This window comes from Barbus barbus (genome assembly GCF_936440315.1).
Source record: "Barbus barbus genome assembly, chromosome: 21".
Classification (NCBI taxonomy): Eukaryota; Metazoa; Chordata; class Actinopteri; order Cypriniformes; family Cyprinidae; genus Barbus; species Barbus barbus.
The window spans coordinates 10,527,614-10,551,816 of record NC_136749.1 but is presented as its reverse complement, the minus strand read 5'-3'; the positions used below and the strand labels follow the sequence as shown (position 1 = coordinate 10,551,816).

General features: G+C 35.6%; 1 pseudogene across 1 annotated transcript; it reads right to left on the bottom strand.

Moving 5' to 3' along the window:
* Positions 1-59: 59 nt before the first annotated feature.
* Positions 60-22,530, bottom strand: LOC306887786 (serine/threonine-protein kinase 31-like; annotated as a pseudogene). The gene is made up of 21 exons: positions 22,516-22,530; positions 15,912-15,983; positions 15,205-15,363; positions 14,776-15,092; positions 14,169-14,334; positions 9,323-9,445; positions 8,939-9,064; positions 8,444-8,626; positions 8,181-8,297; positions 7,889-7,989; positions 6,298-6,343; positions 5,938-6,039; positions 5,117-5,197; positions 4,771-4,896; positions 4,125-4,244; positions 3,938-4,023; positions 3,651-3,800; positions 3,387-3,491; positions 942-1,081; positions 272-424; positions 60-135 (listed from the first exon to the last, which is right to left on the bottom strand). The product of its transcript is annotated as a serine/threonine-protein kinase 31-like (transcript).
* Between the last annotated feature and the right edge of the window lie 1,673 nt (positions 22,531-24,203).

Below are 24,203 nucleotides of genomic sequence, written 5' to 3'. Positions count from 1 at the left end.
AAATGTTGTAGTTTTAACCTGTTCTTGTCATGTTCAGTACCTGCTTCCTCATATGTTGTCTATGGACTGCTTTCTGGTCTCTCTCTCAACAGCAGACTCAAGAACACAGGCTCAGGACTGCTTCTTTTCCCATACCTGAGAGAGGACAATCAGCAAAAAAATAACTTATTCCTTTGTAAAGTTAATTTCAACTTGTTTACTGAACACTATATGACTAGCTATTGTCCTGCTTCCTGTATTTTATTGATTAATTTACACTTTTTTATCTTACCTTTGTCGTGTGATGAGCTTGATGTAGTGTCGTAGCGCAGTATAGTATTTGGTCATGTCCTCTTCAGAGATAGCTGTGTCTGGATATGCATCTGTGACTGTCACTATCCAAATCACAGCAATGATCATGAACACCAAATGATGAGAGGGCATCCTCGGGGAGAAAAAAACATCATTTGGAGGTTCACATGATTCATGGTGCTGAAGATGAAAATGCAGCCTAGTTTTGAACATTTCTTTGAATTCAAGACAAGACTGGAGCTTGATGTTGTTTTTAGAAAATATATTTATATTAATTACCATTTTTATATAAAAAATGTTTTTCATGATTAATTACAACATTTGTGGTAATTTTCCATTTTTGCTACTTCGTTAAAAAAGTAGCAAGTATACACAAAGAAGTGTATTGATTTAAGAACACAGTTAAATCTTTCTGTACGAATTTTCTTTCATTATAGACATGATAAAGAATTATTTAAGAGGGTCTTGAATTAGATGTTTAAAACCTGTAGCCTATAAAACCACTGCTAATTACCCTTTTGACCTAAAACTTACAGCTAGCTAGCCCTTGCTCTGTCACAAATTCTTATATTTGACTGGAAACTTAATGTTAAAACTAAGAACCAACATATACGAATAATATAAAACAAACAAGGTTTTTATTTACTTACCTTCTTCTGATGATTGACTTATTTCGTGTGAGGGTTTGATTGACAGCGCAGCTCTCTTTGATCTCAGATGAAGGACTGAAGGCGATTGCTTGGGTTTTATATCTGGAGAACGTCTCAAGAGCGACAAGAAGGCGTGCCATCTACACAATATCTAAGAGAGGTATACACTTAAGACGATATGCAGGAAAAAGCTCTCAAACGCCCTGAATGCAACTAACAAGTAGGTTATTCAGACTTGCATCATCTCACTTTAATCGTTGCCAAATGTGCTTTAAAAACCAAGTACTAACTAGTTAAATGGATAGTTAATATATATGTAATTTACTCACTCTCATCGTCCAACCCTGTTATGATTTTCATTCTTCTGCTGAACGCTTTTGAAGAATGCTGGTAAAGAAAAACCCAAAACAAAACACTGAGACTTTTTTTTAATAGTATTTTTTTGGTTATGTTCCAGAACATGATTCAGTTATACGAGTTTAGAACAACATGAGAGTAAATGACAATTTTCATGTACCTATGAACTATTCCTTTATGTGTCTGAATACCAGAGAAAGTTGAAGCATTTTAGCATAATTTAAATATGAGAAATAAAGGGGTCTGAATACTTATTGAATTCACTGTATGTCACAATTCTCTCTTCAAAAGAAAATGTTAAAGCCTTATATTATATAGTGCTATATTGTAGTAAATGACCTTGGGTCATGCAATCTCTCATCCCGACAGATAGCAGCAAAGTCAAATGACTGTAGTCTGATTTCCAATAAGTGAAAACCATGGTTACATAACACTTAAGATCTCAGCCTGATGAGCTTCTTCCTAAGTGGCATAAATTGTACCTTTCATCAATGCCAGGATTGATGAGTTCAAAATAAAGAAAGAAAGAAAAAACAGTGGCTAGTGGAGTACCAACAACGCTGGAAAAACCAGGTGACCTATCCAAGGATCCAAGGTCAAAAATCACAGAAATGCATGTAAAGCATCCATGTTCCTGAAACACTAATCAAAATGTGTTATTTTCTCACTAATTTGTTGATGACACAGTAAATTGCTCTCATAATTTCTGTGAAGATGCACTAGCATGCCAAACTGTCCACCCTTTCAGCATTTTTCTGCACTCCACTTTTGAGTCCCGTTTTGATAAAGATGAAATAAAAGAACAAAGAAAATTACATGAAGACAATTTTCGAATGGGGCAATTTCCAAGTACGGTCTTGTCACTGACTGAGACTATAGCTGACAGCCTTTCAAATTACATGGGCTGGAACAGGATAAAACATTAAAAAAAAAGGAAAAACGAAGCATCTTACAAAAAGAAAATGCACAACATCTTCGGTACTGAGCAAGATTTCCATCTTTATAAACATTTTTATTTATTCCAAGAACACGAAACAGGTTTGAGGAATGAACAAACACCTCTGGGTTTCTTTTTTCTTAGAAGAAAATTATAAAGAAAAAGGGCAAAGAACGCAAACATGAATACAATTCACTTTTACACATCAACTGTGAGGAAGTAGTCTTCCTTTAGGTCCTCAGAAGCAGACAGTCTTGTAGAGGAAACCAGCAGCTTTGAGAGGAGCTTGTGCAATCTGGCATCCTGTCAAGAGATCGATGTTTGAATCATTTTGGAGTAATAATATTTATCAGCTCTTATATTCTACATACCATACCCAAACCAGAGAACTCTACATTTTGATGCTCTCTCTCTAGAGTTCCGCTGAAGTCTGGAACACGCAGCTGGGAACAAACAAGTCTCCTTTACTGACAGATTTTTAAATTGTTTATATACAATGTATTTTTCTACTATATTTTATATACAAGACAATTGCATTCATATTCATTTTATCTTAGACAATATAAAATGGTAAATAAGTACACTACAAGTCAAATGCTTGAAATAATTTAAAGAGTTTGTATGCTCACCAAGGCTGCATTTATTTGACAAAATTATTTTAATAACTGTGAAATACTATTACAATTTAAAATAATCATTTTCTCTTTGAATATATTTTAAAAATGTAACCTATTCGTGTGATGGCAAAGCTGAATTTTTATTGCTCCACTCTTAATCAAAACTGACAGTAAAGAAGACATTTATAATGTTAAGATTTGTAATTCAAATACAGGCTGTTCTTTTAAACTTTCTATTCATCCTTCTTTTTAAGGCTCCTGAAATAAATGTATCATGGTTTCCACAAAGATATTAAGCAGCAGCAACTGTCTTTAATATTGATAATAATAAGAACCATTAAGAATAATTAAGCAGCAAACCAGCATATTAGAATGATTTCTGAAGGATCATGTGACACTGAAGACTGAAGTAATGATGCTGTAAATTTAGCTTTGATCACAGGAATAAAGTACTTTTTAAAATATATTCAAATATATATATATATAATTCCAGACTTTTAAATGGTAGTGTAAGCAAGCAAGTAACAGTTCTACCCAGAGCATGAAGCCTCCAAAGGCATACATATCACTGGCTGGGGAAGGCAGCTGACCCTGCTTCAACTCTGGAGCCCCCATCCCACTGTCAGACACCCTCTGCTCCTATAAGAAACAAATAATTATATAAAAGCTCATTTCTAAAATGTAATAATCAAGACTAGGTCTGATTACATTTAGTTCCCCCATCCCCCCCAAAAAAGTACATGAATCCATAACTTCTTGGAATTTACTGTTTGTTTGTTTTTTGTTCATTACACTTACAGGTGTCTTTGTGAAATCATAATCTCCAACAATCCCTTTCTCTCGGCCGATGGCAAACACATTGTTGGGATGCAGAGCTGCATGAGTAAGAGATGCTGCATGAAGATTCTGCAGTCCAAGAGCTACGCCCTTCATCACCTTCCTAATCTCCTATGTGGCAACAACAAAACAGAGGACAAAAAAAACACTTTTTTTTTTTTTTACAATAAAAATTAAAACCTGTTTTCCAAGAATTTTGTCAATCTGACAAACTTCACTACAGTGCAGATAAACACATTTTCACTTACGGAAGAGGACAGTGGGGAGGATTTCTGAATGGATGGATTTTTCCATTACAGTAGTGTGGTACCATGACGTATGCCAGTGGATCAGACTGGATAAAACAGAAGACATTTTATGCATGTACTGGTACAGAGCTGTAACATCACTGAAATAGGTAGTGAGAATCTAGTATAGTAAAGGATGAAAGAGAACTTTGCTGCAAAACAGCGCCAAGAGAGGAACAGTTGTGGCAGGATTCTGCTGCTGAGCTCTGTGATAGTGGGCAGATTGTTCAAGCATCTTCGCCTCTGACTCTTCATTCACAGCATAGCACTGCAAACAACCCTCAACTCTTTCAGAAACATTCAGCAATGTACAGCAACAAGACATACAATATCTAACAATATATCTTGGAAAAAATGCATCACGGTTTCCACAAAATATTAAGCAGCAAAAACTGTTAAAATAGATCGAGTACTAAATTAGCCTATGCAATGCTGAACGATCATGTGACACTCACTGGCTGATGAAAATTCACAGGAATAAATGACATTCTAAAATAAAATGGTAATAAGATGTAACAATATTAGTGTATTTTGTCAAATAAATGCAGCCTTTGTAACCTTAAGAAAACAAGGCTTTACCAACCCAAACCTTTGAATATATATATTATATATATATATATATATATATATATATATATTGTATATTCAATTTCATTCTTTTTCTTTGTTTTGGAAATTTGGAATATAAAAATACATAATGAGTATGTGTGTCCTTGCTTGGCTTGTAGTGTACATATATTCTCACTGTACCTTGACTAAAGCAAAGCAAATAAATATTCTTGGCTATAACCAACCTTCAGGACTACTTTCTGTCCCTGGAAGTCTGTGCTAAGAAGAGGTCTCCTCCCACTCAGCTCTTTCATCGGCTTTGCGTCAAACATGTATCTGTCCAAGCTCTTCATTAACAGTCCAGCAGAGCTCTGAAAGCAAGTTTCTATGCTCACAGACCATAAATATACACACCTTTTCTGTAGTCAGTGAATATTCCCAAAAAGAAAAGTTTACAGTACAATTATGCTCATACTGTGCTGTTCTAGTCATTTGGTATAATTCCTTTACATAAAACCATGCTAAATGAAACATTGTACATTTTGAAGAGAAAACTTAGAGGCTTGTAGGTAGTGACGAACAAGTACTCACCATATAGCCATTGATATCTGCATCAGGATAGATCAATGGCAACTCAGGAAAGCCTCTGTTCATGAGGTCACACGTCACGATCTGCACATCAACATATAACGGACATTTCGGGTATTAGATAGGGAACGTTTTGCCAGTTGAAACTTATTAAATGTGCCCTTGGTCCACAAAACCAGTCACAAGTCACACCCGCATATTTGTAGCACTAGCCAACAATACATTGTATGGGTCAAAATAATACATTTTTCTTTTATGCCAAAAATCATTAGGATTTTAAGTAAAGATCATGTTCCATGAAGATATTTTGTAAATTTCCTACTGTAAACATATCAAAATTTAATTTCTGATAAGTAATATGCATTGCTATGAAGTTAATTTGGGCAACTTTAAAGGCGATTTTCTCAATATTTGGATTTTTTTGCATTCCCGGATTCCAGATTTTCATATAGTATCCTGACAAACCACATATTTATTCAGCTTTCTGATGATGTATAAATCTCAGTTTAAAAAAAAAAAAAAACCCTTATGACTGGTTTTGTGGTCCAGGGTCACAAATGTTAAGTAATTTAACCTTCAACAAAACAAATTCACAAAACTTATGCACATTCATTTTTTAAATATACATTTTATATAACAATTCAGCATCTGCATTTCTATCCCATTGCAAACCACTGCTCTATGGTACAAACACAATATTATATATAGTACATACCTGCTGCATAGATAAATAATAATGTATTGTGCTGCCATTCTGTGTCTGTGCTAGAATCTAAGCCCAGTATCTAAGAATATGAAAGATCCTTTTACATATCTAAACATACATATTGCTTCTTCTCATGGCTGATTTCTTAAAAGAGAGCATTTCTCATCTCTGCGATCTCCTCCTTCTTCTTAAGAATCTCTGGCAGGTCCAGTTCTTCTGCCTGCAGGAAACTCAAACTGATAAACTGACCATTTCCAGAGAACGCAACCAGCTATCCCAGTAACACAGCAGGCAAAGTTAATCAATAAACAGATATGCATAAACAGTACTGCATACAATAATTAATAAACAAATCAAAATCAAACCAATAAAACAATATTTTGACCCCATCCATCTGAGCTCCCAGCACCATGTTAATTTTTGTGAATTGCGGCCCCATCATGTGGTTTCTCAGAGGACATTAGGTAGGGCTATGTACCTCCTCCAGACAGCTGACTTCCACCAGTTTCCAGCGAAGCTGTGATCTCATGATTTAAAAAAAAATTCAAATAAATGCTGTTATTTTCAACTTCACAAAATGCTGTTATTTTCAACTTCAAAATATAAAGAAAAAATTACGAAGTCCACAAAAAATATTAAGCTGCATAACTGTTTTTAACATTAATAATAATCATAATAGGAAATGTTACTTGAGAACCAAAATCAGCATATTAGAATTGTTTCTGAAGGATCATGTGACAAGAATAAATCATATTCTAAAATCTATTAAAAAGAGCAAACAAGTTATTTTATGTAATAATATTTACAATGTACCTGATTTACTGTATTTTGTTATCAAATAAATGTGGCCTTGGTGAGCATAAGAGACTTTTCAATGAAAAACATGAAAAAACCTCTTGCTGATACAACCGAAAGCCAAACATTTGAATGGCACATGAAGTGTATATACAGTCATGGCCAAAAATATCGACACCCTTGCGATTCTGTCAGAAAATGCAACACTTCTCTCAGAAAATTGTTCCAGCTGCAAATGTTTTGGCATTCACATGCTTATTGTTTTTGTTTGCAGTGCAACAATACAAAAAAACAGAAGAAAAGTCAAACTTGATCAAATTTCACACAGAACTCAAAAATGGACTGGACAAAATTATTGGCACCTTGTCAAAATTGTAAGAAATAATTGCTTTTCAAGCATGCGATGCTCCTGTAATTTGTATTTAGACACACCTGTGGCAAGTAACAGGTGTGGGCAATATAGTAAATCAGACTTGCAACCCGTTAAAATGGAGAAAAGTTGAGTCAACCTTTGTGTTGTGTGTCACACTGAGCATGGAGAAAAGAAAGAAGTGTAAAGAGCTGTCTCTTATCAGAGAATTTTGGGGGCGCTACATAGTGGCCAGTGTCAGAAAGCTGCGTCTCCACCAGAGGTTATGGGTCTTCCAGCAGGACAATGACCCAAAACACACTTCAAAAAGCACTCAGAAATGGTTACAAACAAAGCGCTGGAGAGTTCTGAAATGGCCATCAATGAGTCCAGATCTGAATCCCATAGAACACCTGTGGCGAGATAGTTAGAGCAGTTAGGAGAAGGCAACCTTCAAATCTGAATGACCTGGAGCAGTTTGCAAAAAAAGAGTGATCCAAAATTCCAGTAGAGATGTGTAAGAAACTCCTTCATGGTTACAGGAAGTGATTGATTTCAGTTATTTTTTTCCAAAGGGGGTGCTACCAAATATTAAGTTAAGGGTGCCAATAATTTTGTCCAGTGAATTTTTTGGGTTCTGTGTGGAATTGTATCAGATTTGATGCTTCTTCTGTTTTTTTTGTGTGTGTTGTTCCAATGCAAAAAAAAACACGTGAATACCAAAACATTTGCAACTGCAACAATTTTCTGAGAGAAGGGTTGCATTTTCTGACAGAATTGTAAGGGTGCCGATATTTTTGGCCATGACTGTATATATCTATACATTTATGGATCTCCATAAAGTGGAGATCAGCTCTCCATAGAATAATTTTTTCAAAATTAATCCAAAGAGCAAATCTCTTTTACCTTCGTGTTGAGTTCGTACTTTTGCCTGATTGCCTCTAATAAACTTTGTTCTCTCTGGATGTCCTGCATGGCTTTATGAAAGGCATTAAACACTATTTTCCTCTCTTGGTCGTCTTGTTCCTATAAGTGGGGGAAAAAAAGTGGGAACATTTTTCCATTCAATAATTGTGTGCTTTGTTTTACCCAAACAATGGCACTGAGTAAAGTCCCTCTGGAGAACACCTGGGGGTTTGTGCCCTTGCTCAGAAGAGAGAGAACGCACACTGAAATGCAGACATAGTGTAGAAAAATGTGTAGACCGAAACACTTACATAGAATTCAGTATTGAGTTCTTCACACAATGCATTGTCAGCATTCATCAGGATCTCATCCATACCTTCAGCAACATCTTCTCCATTCAATGATGTTTTCTCCATCAAACATGAAAAGTGAAACAAAGGCTTCATCTTACTGAGCAGTAAATAAAGTCTCTTGATACTATAAACCATGTCTGTCCATTTAAATTAAAAGCCAAATAATTACCTACCAATAAAAGGAGACATGAATTTGATCAAGTTTACATTAGCAAACGTACCTTGCTAAGCTTGGTTGCCCAGCAGCTAAGAGCAAGGAGAGCTTCATCTGTAGTTTTTCGCACATTTTTGATTTTCTGTTGTTTGTGCTCCTTCCACTCACAGAACTTCTCAAAAGAGCATTCTTTGGTCTGCTCCACCAGCATAAGAGTGCTAAATATCGCAGTCAGTGAGGATGCAACTTCCTATATGCAGACAACACAGTTGAAAATGCAGTAATGAAAAGCTGGCAGGTGAATGTGATATTTAAAACTAAAATAATACATAATATTAAATGGAAAATTTAAACTTATCTTATACTGAAAAAAAAAAGTTTAAATACTAAATTGATTAAAACTCAAATAAAAATGCAACTTAAATAGAAATGAAAAAAAAAACTAATATAAATGAGTAAATAACAAAATTACTAAAAATAACTAAAATTTAAAAAAGGCTGAAAATACAAAAATACTGTAACAGTATATAAATAATACTAAAATAATTCTCATTTTACATACCTTCAGCTTGTCCAAGCGTTCACCGATTGGTAGCTTGTTCACCTCCTGCAGGAAGTCGTCTACAGCAGATAAGAGAGCACCACGGGCCTCATTCCTGCTGTTCACCAGTGATTCTACTTCTGCCACCTGACAGAACACACAGAAGAAATCTGATAAGCAATGCCACTGTCAATAGAAGACAGCAGGGAATGTAAAATTGCATAATGAGCTGTTTTGTACAGCGAAAAAAATTAATGGAAACGGTTGACACTGGAAGCCTCGGACATTCAAGACTGGTGAGCATTTTTCTAAGTTAATAAAATAAGGTGGATGTAATTAATCTGCGTCATGGCCTAAAACACACTGAACAATCAACACCCCAATGTGTGAAACCGCTCAGGGCACCTGGAGCTCTAATCTGGCCTCCTCCAACTGCTGCCCCAGGAGAGATGCATGCTGCTGGATGGCACTTCCTTCTTTTAGCTTCTTGATCTCCATGTCCTTATCATTTAACACCTCTCTCCTCCTCTGGGTACGCAAAACAGCACAGCGATCACAGATTATCTCAGGCATGATCTCACATGTTACTTATTTATTTATTCACTTTTTAATGCCATGCCAGCATCAAGGCTATTTTCATGGCGATCTCTGAATAAATTATACAAGGTATACAATTCACAAAAGGTTATAAAAGACATTTCAGATGTACAAAATTCTAAAAAACATTCAGGTGTTACATTTTTAAATAAATCAGATAAGACACCTCTGAATAAAACCGTTGTCTTACATTAAAAACAGTACAATCCAATAAAATATGTTTCAGTCATTTTAGTTTGGCAAGTAAGGCATGATGGTGGTTCTTCACCTTTTAATAAATATCCATGTGTAAATCTTGTATGACCTAAAAGACACCTCGTAAAAACAACTTGGTCATATATAGATTTAAAATTAGTAAAAAAGAAAAAATTCTTACACTAGGATTTGTTTCATAAAACTTCACATGTTTTCACATGTAGGATGTTCATGATAAAATCCAGTGTTGGGTGTAACGCGTTACTAAGTAACTGTAATTAAATTACTTATCCACTGAAAATGTAAAGTAAGGGATTACTGTTCATTTTTAGGTAATTTAATTAAGTTACTTATAAAGCACTTGCGTTACATACAGTAAATAATTTCAACAGTTCTAAAATCAATATTGAATTTGAAATCTAAATTTACCGTCTAAAGATAAAATTGAATGCAGCGGCTTTAACCCTCCGCGTGCCGGCACATTCACTTTCAGATGATTCACAGAGAAACCTTAAATACTCAGAAACATAAGACTAAAATCAATAGAATCTAAAAACCTTGAAGTGTCTACTAGGAAGTCGTGGCCTAATGGTTAGGGAGTCGGACTCGTAATCCAAAGGTTGCGGGTTCGAGTCTCGGGCCGGCAGGGATTGTAGGTGGGGGGAGTGAATGTCCAGTGAATGTCTCCACCCTCAATACCACGACTGAGGTGCCCTTGAGCAAGGCACCGAACCCCCAACTGCTCCCGCAGCATAAATGGCTGCCCACTGCTCCGGGTGTGTGTTCACGATGTGTGTGTTCACTGCTGTGTGTGTGTGCACGTTGGATGGGTTAAATGCAGAGCACTAATTCCGAGTATGGGTCACCATACTTGGCAGTATGTCAATTCACTTCATTCACTTTTAAATGAACGAATTCAAATCGAAAACTAATATTATCTGATTATGTAATCCGTATGAAACTCAAGCGAGATACAGTCTTTCCTGTATCTGAAGTGTCTACTTTTAAATGAACAAATTAAAATCAAAAACTAATATTTCTGATTATGTAATCCCTATAAAAGTAAAGCGAGACCAGTCTTTCCCATATCTGAAAGCTTGAAGTTTCTACTTTTAAATGAACGAATTCAAATCGAAAACGAATATTCATGATTATGTAATCCATATGAAACTAAAGCGAGGTACAGTCTTTCCTGTATCTGAAAGCCTGAAGTGTCTACTTTTAAATGAACGAATTAAAATCGGAAACGAATGTTATCTGATTATGTTATCCATATGAAACTGAAGTACAATCTTTCCCATATCTGACCTCATTATACAGGTGCTGGTCATAAAATTAGAATATCATGAAAAAGTTGATTTATTTCAGTAATACCATTCAAAAAGTGAAACTTGTATATTAGATTCATTCATTACACACAGACTGATATATTTCAAATGTTTATTTCCTTTAATTTTGATGATTATAACTGACAACTAATGAAAGTACCAAATTCAGTATTCCAGAATTCCAAATTAGAATATTGTAAAAATTTTCAATATTGAAGACACCTGGTGCCACACTCTAATCAGCTAATTAATTCAAAACACCTGCAAAAGCCTTTAAATGGTCTCAGTCTAGTTCTGTAGGCTACACAATCATGGGGAAGACTGCTGACTTGACAGTTGTCCAAAAGGTGACCATTGACACCTTGCACAAGGAGGGCAAGACACAAAAGGTCATTGCTAAAGAGGCTGGCTGTTCACAGAGCTCTGTGTCCAAGCACATTAATAGAGAGGTGAAGGGAAAGACAAGATGTGGTAGAAAAAAGTGTACAAGCAATAAGGATAATCACACCCTGGAGAGGATTGTGAAACAAAACCCATTCAAAAATGTGGGGGAGATTCACAAAGAGTGGACTGCAGCTGGAGTCAGTGCTTCAAGAACCACCACGCACAGACGTATGCAAGACATGGGTTTCAGCTGTTGCATTCCTTGTGTAAAACCACTCTTGAACAAGAGACAGCGTCAGAAGCGTCTTGACTGGACTGCTGCTGAGTGGTCCAAAGTTATGTTCTCTGATGAAAGTAAATTTTGCATTTCCTTTGGAAATCAAGGTCCCAGAGTCTGGAGGAAGAGAGGAGAGGCACATAATCCACGTTGCTTGAGGTCCAGTGTAAAGTTTCCACAGTCATTGATTGGTTTGGGGTGCCATGTCATCTGCTGGTGCTGGTCCATTGTGTTTTCTGAGGTCCAAGGTCAACGCAGCCGTCTACCAGGAAGTTTTAGAGCACTTCATGCTTCCTGCTGCTGACCAACTTTATGGAGATGCAGATTTCATTTTCCAACAGGACTTGGCACCTGCACACACTGCCAAAGCTACCAGTACCTGGTTTAAGGACCATGGTATCCCTGTTCTTGATTGGCCAGCAAACTCGCCTGACCTTAACCCCATGGAAAACCTATGGGGTATTGTGAAGAGGAAGATGCAATACGCCAGACCCAACAATTCAGAAGAGCTGAAGGCCACTATCAGAGCAACATGGGCTCTCATAACACCTGAGCAGTGCCACAGACTGATCGACTCCATGCCACGCCGCATTGCTGCAGTAATCCAGGCCAAAGGAGCCCCAACTAAATATTGAGTGCTGTACATGCTCATACTTTTCATGTTCATACTTTTCAGTTGGCCAACATTTCTAAAAATCTTTTTTTTTTTGCATTGGTCTTAATTGACATTCTAATTTTCTGAGATACTGAATTTGGGACTTTCATTAATTGTCAGTTATAATCATCAAAATTAAAGGAAATAAACATTTGAAATATATCAGTCTGTGTGTAATGAATGAATCTAATATACAAGTTTCACTTTTTGAATGGTATTACAGAAATAAAATCAACTTTTTCATGATATTCTAATTTTATGACCAGCACCTGTATGTAGTCACCTGCGCGCAAACGCCCTCACCTAGATACCAAAAAAAAAAAAAAAAAAAAATCAAGATTCATCGAATTTTCTTCATTTTTGAAAGAAGACCTACTATGAGGAATTTGCCTCATAAGGACAGCGCGATCTGACATGGCTTTATTCAGCAGAGAAGATAATTTCTGTCATTTATTCTTATTGTTTAACGTGTTATTTTTACATAAACCTGTACGGATTTTACTAGTTTGGCTTTTCCTGAACATCTTGCCAAACTGAAATGTATTGTTTAACTTTTAAGCTTTTTTGTTATTCAGATATTTTGCATTATTTCTATTTGTTAATCAAAGAAGGTTACATTTTTTATAAAAAAAGTTTAAGTATTACAGTTGTGTTAAAGCTAAAAGGCTAAACTCTTCTATGTTTGACTCAAATTGAAAGAGTTTAATTTCTATTAAGGTTTATATGGATTTTAAGATGTAGCCTAATTAGCGAGTTGAATAATTAAGTTACTTATTGAGTAACTAAGTTACTTTTCAGACAGAGTAATTAGTAAAGTAATTTAAATACAATATTGATGAATTAGTAACTGTAATTAATTACTAATAACTTACCCAACACTGATAAAATCAAGTGTGATTTCTTACGTGGCATCATGAGAATTAAGTATCAATGTATGCACGCTACCATTTTAAAATAATACAATTAATATAAATAAATAAAATATTGTGAATTTTCACAAATTTTAAGCCAGCATTCAGTGTCACATGATCCTTCAGAAAACATTATAATATGCTGATTTGGTGCACAGAAAATGAACATTTTTAATCAATGTTGAAAATATTTCTTCAGGAATTTCTGATGAATAAAAAGTTTAAATTTAAACGGAAATCTTCTGTAACATGATAAATGTCTTTATTCCAACTTTTGATCAATTTATCGTGTTCTTGTTGAGTAAAAGTATTAATTAGTATTAATCTAAAATAAAAAACGTACTGACCCCCAAACTTTTGAACACTATTGTATATTTGTAAAAGTGTCCTTTTTCCACTTATTAGTACTACCTATATACTTTCTATACTTGTTTCCCTCTTGAAATATCTTTAATGCTGAGCAACGGTTTAAATCAGTGGTGTTACATTTGTCATCAATTGCCAACAAATAAACATAAAACTAAAGCAAACGCACTCACTGAAATAACGATTTTAATTTAAAAATTTTCAAATGCATTGAAATGTATATAATTGTTCAATTTGTTGGCTTTTCTATTTACGGTGTTTGTTTTCTAAACTGTATGCACACCCTTTGACATTAATAACAAAAGATAGGGGTATATTCTTTTCCTTTTGCAAATGCCGACAGGATCTAAATCCCTCTGAATATTAGGTGGGAAACGTATCAATTGGGTGGTAACAGTGTTTTTCACAGGTCTGATGTCCACAACCCTATTAGAAGTGAACTACCAGTTAGAACCACTGATTTATAATGCATAGACGTGAATGTTGTGAGAAATGAAATTCAATCAAATATTTGAGAGAATGAGAAATTGTAGTCCACCTGTAGTTCAGACTCTGTTTCATTCGGCACCTGTTCAGTATCCGGAGAGCACAACTGCTGTCCATTTACATCAGTTTTTGAGGCCTTGATCTCAGTAAGAGGTTCCTGACCAGCATTCAGTTTCTCCACAGGCTGGAGAGCAATGGTGGTTTTCTGCTCCCTAAAACTTGGAAAAACATGGATTCATAAATCAGAACATCCATCAAGAGATCTTCATGAAGATTATTTGGATCCCACTGCCATGATTAAAGTGAATATAATGGTTATCCTTTAAGGGATATTCCACCCAAATGGAAATTCTGTCATAATTTACTCACCTTCATGTTGTTTCAAACCTGTTTTTTTTTTTTTTTAGAACACACACACACACACACACACACACAAGATATTTAGAAGAATGTTAGTAATTAAATGGTTTCGGGTCCCACTGATTTACATTGTACAAAAAATTCCAACATTCTTGGTGTTCCACAAAATGCATACAGGTTTGGAACAACACAAGGGTAAGCAAATTATGACAATTTTCATATTTGAGTCGCCTATACCTTTAAGCACTTTCACAAAGAGAGGTAAATCTATAATATTGTCTGTGTGTCTCAAAACATACTTAATTTGAGGTTTCTGATCTGAGAATATTGGTCGCAATTTGGGCATGCATCCCAGTGGAGAACCAAGTGTGTCCAATTCCCCCGAGGCGTTTCTGGTGGGCCACAGTCCTGTGCGCTCCTGCAGGTTTACTGAGGGAAGGGAGTTCTCCCCGTTTCCTGGAAGACTGACTTTGGCGAACTTGAATTTCAACAGCTCCTCACCAATGTCAAGATTCCCCTGGAAGGCTTCAACCAGGATGGTTCCATCAAAGCAAACTGACTTTTTATGGACACGCAACTTTTTTCCATGAATCATATTATGAAGAAAGGACTTCCCCTAGTGACAACACAGTTGTATGAGAGTCAAAGCAAAACATTTAACGGTAAACAAATATAAAATGCATTTAAAAATCACATTCATAGGCAAACAGTCCAGTTTTGTCAGATACCTGTGAAAAAATTGGTGAATCCTGCTCGCTTGACACATGAAAGCCCCAGAACTTGTACTTTTTTGCAAGACCTGTTGTTTGCAGTTCTTCTGGGAGTTCAACTAAATCAGACCGACTGGCAATCTCTGTATTTCCATAGTCAATGTACAAAACGTAGAACTGAGAAAAAATTATATTGATGAGAACCACATCAGTGTTAAAATAAAATAAAAAAAAACAGCTCTGCATTTTGCCAGTTATTCATCAAGTAGTCATTTAGCAGTCCTCAAAGTTATTTTGTTCACTATAATAAAAATTACACCTCAAGAAATAAAAAACACTTTTGTTAAAAACGTTAAACCGATCATGCATCATGTTATGTATATTATTTTAGGCAGGCTGCTATAATAAAATTACTTGATCGTCTTATAGTTCTTGTTCACTATTTTGGAAAGCAAAACCAAAATAGCTGATGCTTTTGGTCTCTGAATAAATTAATCATGGGTGACTGCTGCTGAACAAGGCATTTCACCAATTTCAGCATAAAGTGTCACATTATCTAACAAAAATACTTTTTAACCACTTAAAGAGTGCAACAAGTGGTGCACTTTGGTGTATTTTTAGCAGCCTTGGTTCAGGAAGTATTTTTCGCCTTCATTTTTCCAAAACAACAACAGTCAGTTTAAGAGTTATAAATAAAATCTTGATTTTTACAGCTTTTTATGCACCTTGTCTTCTGTTTGCTGTTGCACAGTACACCTGTACCAGCACTTGTCCTCTGAATATCGTGCCCCATAGACCTACAGAGAAAATGGAAAAGAGTCAGATCTAACCTTTTGACCTTTCCTAATTGACCATATTTGACTTTCCTTGTTTGAACTTGGTCTTCCCACGAGTATAGGTGCACTGGGGCATTTTTCTGTCAGCATAACATTTATCTTCTCATATATTTTGTCTGTCACATTCTGGTGAAACAATACAAATAGACCATATATGGCTTTGAATGAATCAATTCCCGAATTTTAATTGAAATAATATTGGTATTAAATAATATTAAAATAATAATATTATGTATGTTCCTGTATATATAATAAATTATGTTCCTGTAAATAATATAACATAATATATTTTTTATATAATTTTTTTTTTTACATAGTTTTTGGGGCAAATTATTCATATACCCATGTACAACATCTAATTCTTGTCTCGCAGTTTGCAGAAACATAAAACTCTAAACTAAACTGTCAATGCTTTTTTTTTCAATGCCAAACTATTTTACTATTCTCGTAATAGTAATATTAGACGAGTAAGCAAACAGTATGATACACAGTTACAACCATTTGTACTGTACACATTCATTCAAGCAATGGGCAGCAGAAGAAGTCAGGGGTTTTTGGTCCTTGGAGCCCAGTTTCTCTAACACCTGAGCAGCTGCAAGATGGTGATTTATTTGGATGAAAATGGCAAGTATATTGTTTTGTGTAGCTGAATTTACATTTCTGTAACAAGCATCTGCTATTGAGCAAAATACTGTTCCAGATGATACTTACTGGTTGATTGGTTAATATTGTATATGAATGTTTTATCAATGAACTGTAAGGACAAACGTAAAATAATTCTCTTTTGAGAGCATTCATAACTGTGTGTCCACCCCCAGATTCATCCTCCTTCAGTGTGGACATTGTGAAGCAGGAAGATCACAGATTTTTTCTGCAGTAGCAGCATGCAACAAGTTTCTGAGATGTCTGTGGGTGTTGACACTAATCACCCAGTTCCACTTTCTCTCAACAAACTGAAAGAAGAAACTGATCTTTACTCTGGAAATGGCAAGTAATCTCTAACATTGTTATATGAATTTAATGTAAGCCGACCAATTGTGAATGACTTATTGATAACCAGAGAATTTTGTGACAATTTTCAATAAGAACATTAATTAAAATAATTCAAGAATATTTTTAAGGATGCACTAATATTAAAATCCTTTTTAAAATACTGATGTTAATGCAGTGCCGTGAAAAGGTTTTTGCCCCCTTCCTGTTTTTATTTTTTTGCATATTTGTCATACTTAAAAGATTCAGATCAAACAAATTTTAATATTACACAAAGATAACCTAAGTAAATACAAAATGCAGTTTTTAAATAATGATTTAATTTATTAAGGGAAAAAAGCTGTCCAAACCTGCCTGGCCCTACGTTAAAAAGTAATTGTCCCCTAAATCTAATAACTGATTCTGCCACCCTTTGCAGTAACAACTGCAATCAAGTGTTTGCGATAACTGGCAATGAGTCTTTCACATCACTGGGGAGGAATTTTGGCTCACTCTTCTTTGCAGAGTTGTTATAATTCAGCCACATTTGAGGGTTTTCTAGCATGAATGGACTGTTTAAGGTCATGCCACAGCATTTAAGTCCGGACTTTGACTTGGCCACTCCAAAACCTTAATTTTGTTTTTCTTGAGCCATTCAGAGGTGAACTTGCTGGTGTGTTTGGGATCATTGTCCTGCTGCATAACCCAAGTGCGCCTGAGGTCACAAATTGATGGCCGGACATTCTCCTTCAGGATTTTCTGATAGAGTGCAGAATTCATGGTTCCATCAATTATGGCAAGTCGTCCAGGTCCAAAGCAGCCCCAGACCATCACACTACCACCACCATGTTTGACTGTTGGTATGATGTTCTTTTTATGAAATGCTGTGTTGGTTTTATGCCAGATGTAACGGGACACACACCTTCCAAAAAGTTCAACTTTTGTTGCATCAGTCCACAGAATATTTGCCCAAAATCTTGGGGATAATCAAGATATTTTTTGCCAAATGTGAGACGAGCCATTGTGTTCTTTTTGATCAGCAATGGCTTTTGCCTTGGAACTCTCTCATGGATGCTGTTTTTGCCCAGTTTCTTTCTTATTGTGGAATCATGAACACTGACCTTAATTGAGGCAAGTGAGGCCTGCAGTTCTTTATATATTGTTCTGGGTTCTTTCATGGTGACCTCCTAGATGAGTCGTAGTTGCGCTCTTGGAGTAATTTTGGTTGGTCGGCCACTCCTGGGAAGATTCACTACGGTTACAAGTTTTCTCCATTTGTGGATAATGGCTCTGTCCGTGGTTCGCTGGAGTCCCAAAGCCTTAGAAATGGCTTTATAACCCTTTCCAGACTGATACATGTCAACAATTTTTTGAATTTCTTTAGATTGCAGCATGATGTGTTGCTCTTTAAGCATGCTTCACTTTGTCAGACAGGTTTATTTAAGTGATTTCTTGATTCAGCAGGTCTGGCAGTAATCAGGCCTGGGTGTGGCTAGAGAAATTTAACTCAGCTTTCTAAAATAATGTGGTTAATCACAGTTCTTTCATGATTTAACAGGAGGGGGGCAATTCATTTTTCACGTAGGGCCAGGTAGGTTTGGACAGTTTTTTCCCTTAATAAATGAAATCATCCTTTACAAACTGCATTTTGTATTTACTTGCATTATCTTTGTGTAATATTAAAATTTGTTTGATGATCTGAGTCTTTCAAGTGTGACAAATATACCAAAAATAAAAAAAACAGGAAGGGGGCAAAAACCTTTTCACGGCATTGTATATTTTTTTATAAAACCCATAATTTTAAATTCTACAATTGAATTTAGGCATCACAACATTGTAATGTACTGTATGAACAAATAAACTTTATTTTGAAATTTGCTTAAGAGCACATTTAACTGTGTTATTGTATTATTTGTGTTTTTAAAGCTTAAGCAAAGATAATCTAAAAGTAAAAACTAGGGCTGTCAAATCGATTAATCGCTATTAATCACATTGAAAATAAACATTTGTGTCTACATAATATATGTGTGTGTACTGTGTATATTTCTATGTATACATAAATACACACACACATGTACATGTATTAAGAAATATTTATATGGATATTCATATTTATATATGATTTATATTATATATAAATACAAATAAATATTGTATTTCTTAAATATAGACATGTATGTGTTTGTATTTATATACTGTATATATCGAAATATACACAGTACACACACACATATTATGTAAACACCAACTTTTATTTTCGATGCGATTAATCGATTTAACAGCCTTATAAACCGAATAAAGGAGTATGCACAATTAAATAACCAATATTGACAAATAAATTTAAAAAACTATTCCACAGAGGTATCTTCAGAGGGTCTTTTACAACGTCTCAGAGGTCAGTATAGTGAAATACACGGTACTTCAGCAATCAGCAGTTTAGATTTCAAGACTAGACAGTCTGAGGAACTCAACATGAATACTTCCATTAACAATTGCAGTGGTAAGATTTTTTCAACTTTGTAAACATTGTAATTATGGATGCACAATATATCAGTACTGTATCAGTATCAGGCTAATAATGAATTTTAATTGTGCATGCTTATTTCTTCTTTTGAAATTCTGAAATGAGTTGTCATCTAGTTCACTTAATTTAAATCTTTAAAATCATTATTTAACAACACAATACATATCAATTAATTTAATATCCAGCTATATAATTTTCATGCTCTATAATATTGTGATACATGAATTCACTAACAATTTATTTTTTTATTATTTAGACAATATTTAGAATAAGTCCATAATCCATAATAATACTTCCTCCAGTTAAAAAGTCTCCTGTTGTCCTAATAAATCAAATCCAATGACATATTTGTTTTAGCTTGTAATATTAAAACCTTAATTTCACGGTGGAATCAATTTAGAGAATCTATGAAAGGCTAAAACAAATAATGAGTGATTTTCAGGTGCTGTCAGTTCCATCAGACCACAAGGAGGTGCAAGATCTCTACAAAACCCCAAGCATTACAACTGATCAGTTGTATTGCAGTGTCCATAAGTAAAGTCCGATATCCAAAATTGAGAATTTTTGCCTGTAAAACTTAGAAATAAGTAAAGTTTTCAAATGTTGAGAAGTGTAACATAAAGTATGGCATGAAATTAAGACTTCTTGGTCACTAATCAATAAGCAATTATGTTATTTTAACCACAGAGGGTCATGTTCTTGCATGCATTCATTCATTGGATCATTCTCAAAAAGCATCAGGTTTGAAATGTATGTACATTTTTAACTTGCATGAATTGATATGCTGATAAATTCTTTTGTTGTAGAAATGAATGTGTTAAATTAGAAAAAAACACTAAATAGAAGCATTTTCAAAAGATTTTGGGCTCCTCTTGTATGCATCTGAGGTGTGGAGTTCCAGACATAAGAGCAGAGCGATTAGCTGAAAACAAACGAGGGATGGCGAGAGGTGCAGACATGGCATTTTAACAGTTTTGCTGGTCAGAACCAGAGTGTGAACAGTGGCTCTGATGTTCATTTATATAACCTCCGGCCTCCAAAGTACGCAAGCCAGGGTCTCGCCTGATCTTGGCGGCTGACATGGATGTGTGAAGACAGGGATTGAGGCAGGAGACGGGTGCATTATGGCACCACAGTCCCATGGTCTACAAAGAGACACTTGTATTGCTGGCCTCTTCTGTTTGCTGGCAGTGTTAGACAGGTTTTCAGTCACATCTGCAAGATTTGCAACGTGCTGACATAAACGTTCTGGTGTATGTGTGTGAAAATAAGTTACAGTAATAAAGCCGGCGATCAGCAAGTCATTGTGGGTTGTTTCTTTCTTCAAGCGTCTTTGTAAGCTGTCTCAAATAAACATTACAAACATTGATGAGCAGTGGCCCCAAAAGTATTTGGACCAACACAATCTCATGGCACTTCATAACTATTTAATAGCTATATATTGAGAGCTAATTCGTATGAACTCCCGCTGTCTCGTTCGTATATTTTTATACCATCTGCTTACGCCCCACTGACATTTAGGAACTTCATGCTTTTTCTAAAAATCATGTTTTCTTATTAGGTTGGGTTGATTTGGACCCTTAAGGATCTGATTGGCTGTATTGTGTTACGTCATGCTCTATTTTGGCATTCACTGCATACAAAGCACAAATTGCTTGTTGCTGGTCATCTTAGCCACTACACGCAGGAGTAAGCATGAATTTTTAGTAGTACATTATTTTATAAACGAACACCTCACAAACACTTTTGTGAAATATATTACTAGAAAAATGCTTGTGCTTTTTAAAATTTCAATCAAGAATCAATCAAACAAGATTCAAATTCAAAAAAAGATTCAAAGTGCTCAAAATTCCACACTCTCTAGAACATCTGGTTAAAGCCTTGTAAATGCAACAAGCAAAAATTCAGTAAAATGTGTTTAATGACATGTTTTATGACTTTTTATCAACTTTTAATTATAAAAGTGACTCAAGATCAGTTTCAACCTTGCATTTTATACTGGCTCATTCATGAGTTCACTGATCAGCTGTAGGAAGCCTCATTTACTGAAATCATCTCAAAGCACTGATTCGAAAGTTTTGGAGCTTTTTAACTTGTTTCGTCATTTTTTGTGCTGTTTTTTTTCCCCACTTTGATATTTTGTTTGCAATGACAAGCATATATTTTGGGACAATTGTATAGTCTTTAACTGCTCGTAAAGAGGGGAAAATGGGTAAGAGAGCAATGGACATACAAAGAAAGAGAGAGAGAAAAACCAGATGGGAATTTTGAATTTGGGTCGGTGTATGTGTGTCTTAGAGAAAGGGAGCCTCTTATTCTCTCTCAGCAGGAGCTTGGCCTAAACTCCGGCCTAGTCTCGTCTGCCCAGCAGGAGACTTTCCTGAGCTGACTGCCCAAGGGAGGGGCACCTGCCCCTGCCACAAACACTGCAGCACAGGCAAGGGAGTGTGAGGATGGAAAGACACTCAGGATTCCAGGAACAGGAACATGTGTTGGATTTATGAAGCACACAGGTAACACAAAACGATGCAGTGAAAAAAAGAAAACTATTTCCCCCCATACGTACCTCTGAGGTCTGTCTTCAGACGCTTTCTGCTGCCACCTTCAAAATGAAAGGTTTCTCTTCGACACAGTCGCAGTGGTTATTGTTGGAAACTTCAACTATACCAGCTCTTGGTGACTACCAATATAAACTGACAGCTTATGGATTTGCTGCCCTCCCTCATGGCAATATTTTCCACTGTTTGGGTTTGCTGGATACTAGCATATGTTTGAAGTTTATCACATGCTCAATCATTCAGACCCTCTTGAGAGAACAACGGAGAGAGGGTCCGAGTTAGGACCCTAGACTCCTCCAGCTGAACTTGAATATTGTCATTAAACTATGAGGCTTAGAACATTGCCCAGAAGACTTCATGTTAAATACTATTAAATGAATCAATCAGCTCTGCAGCCTAAATTTGAAGGACCAATTCTTCTTGTGAATTAACATTTACTTACCTTTCCTTGAGTCATTCTGACCCCGTATTATTTCCTTTCTTTTGTGAAACACAAAATCTTATGTTTGGCTAAATGTTCAAGCCTCTCTTTTCCTTACAGTGAAACATTGATTTATACTGCCAATCTCCAAAAAGCAATATAATCTCACAGGAGTTGTCCATATGATTAATGTGCTATATTTCAAGCCATTTGGTAACTTTGTGTGAAAAACTGACCCAATTTTAAGCCATTATCCATTGATAATCTCCCCCATCAATGAACATTGAAATAGCATATGGCTTCAGTAGACTTTAAATATAGTGACTTAGTCATAAGGGCTATTTTTATGGTACTTTTTTGGAACTTGACAGTATAAATCACTCCATTTGACTTGTTTGGAGGACAGAAGCTCAGACATGCTGCTTAAAATACAGAGCAAATAATACATGGTTACAACAACATGGGGTGAGTAAATGGTAAACTATTATTTAATATAAAATATATGTAAAAATAACTGTATAGAATATGCATAACAAACCTGTTTTTCACAGGTGCAGTGTGGATGAGTGGAACAAACTGAACCATATTGAGAGGACATCATTTATGACTTTCAACGGCCACACTATGAGGTAGGAACATATACATATTACTCCTTCAACGTACTCTGATGTTAGTCAGGTAAATGGAAACACATGCCCAAGGAAAATAAAAAGAGTAGGGAGGTGCACACATCAGGTCCTCATGGCGCCCCGTGTTAGATGGCGTTCTTCCAAACTGGATCGTACAGACTGGGTGGATGTGTTAGACTAAATGAGGAGAACATCAGTGTTGTATGAAAATTACGTTCAAACACAGATTAGGTGATTAATAGTTTCTCTATCTCAAGGTGTACCACATACAGTATTTATTTGTGTCTTAAAAATACCTTTCATAACTGCCAAGTCCCAAAAAGATCCCCAAGGAGCTAAGGACACCCCCATGACACACAGAGTCGTCTGCAATCTTTTCAACAATATTTGTTCATGTGCGTCACAGAGCAGCAGGCAACCACAAACCAATATAGTGCTGCCATTCAACAATACGCATGAATTGTACACATTGCAAATACAATTTTCCTTCTGGATAGTCTGTAGTTGTCTATGATGATGGCAATAAGTCACAACAAATAGCATTACCAAGTTTACTAACATAGCATGAAGGTCAAAGCGCGCACACATTTGTAGGTCAGTTTCAGAAAGTGCAAAAAGCTGATACAGACTCAATAAGGCTCATATTATCCAATGAAAACACAGCCACATCCAAGCACTGCAGTGCAATACACACACACCCCATGCAAGACCCACAAAAAACTGAATGCTAGCAAAAGCAAAGTTCATGCCAATGCAGACACATAAATAAATGCTTCCTGAATGAAAACCATATTTCATTTTATTTCATTTGCAGTCTCAATGTCCCCCTCTCTCTTGTTCTTGTTTTTCTCTTCATTTCTTATTAATTTCTCTTACATCCCCTCTCTCTTCACTGAAAAACTCACTCATCTGCTATTGTAATAAGGACAGTATTGCTTTACAGTGTTACGCTTCTGCAGTATCATGTAGGCAGTGGGGTTTTTCAGATCAGGAAATCATCTAAAGCTTCCCAGAGGACTCACTTAGTTCATAAACCATTCTGCTGGTGTTCTTACATAGAATATTTCTTTATTGCATATT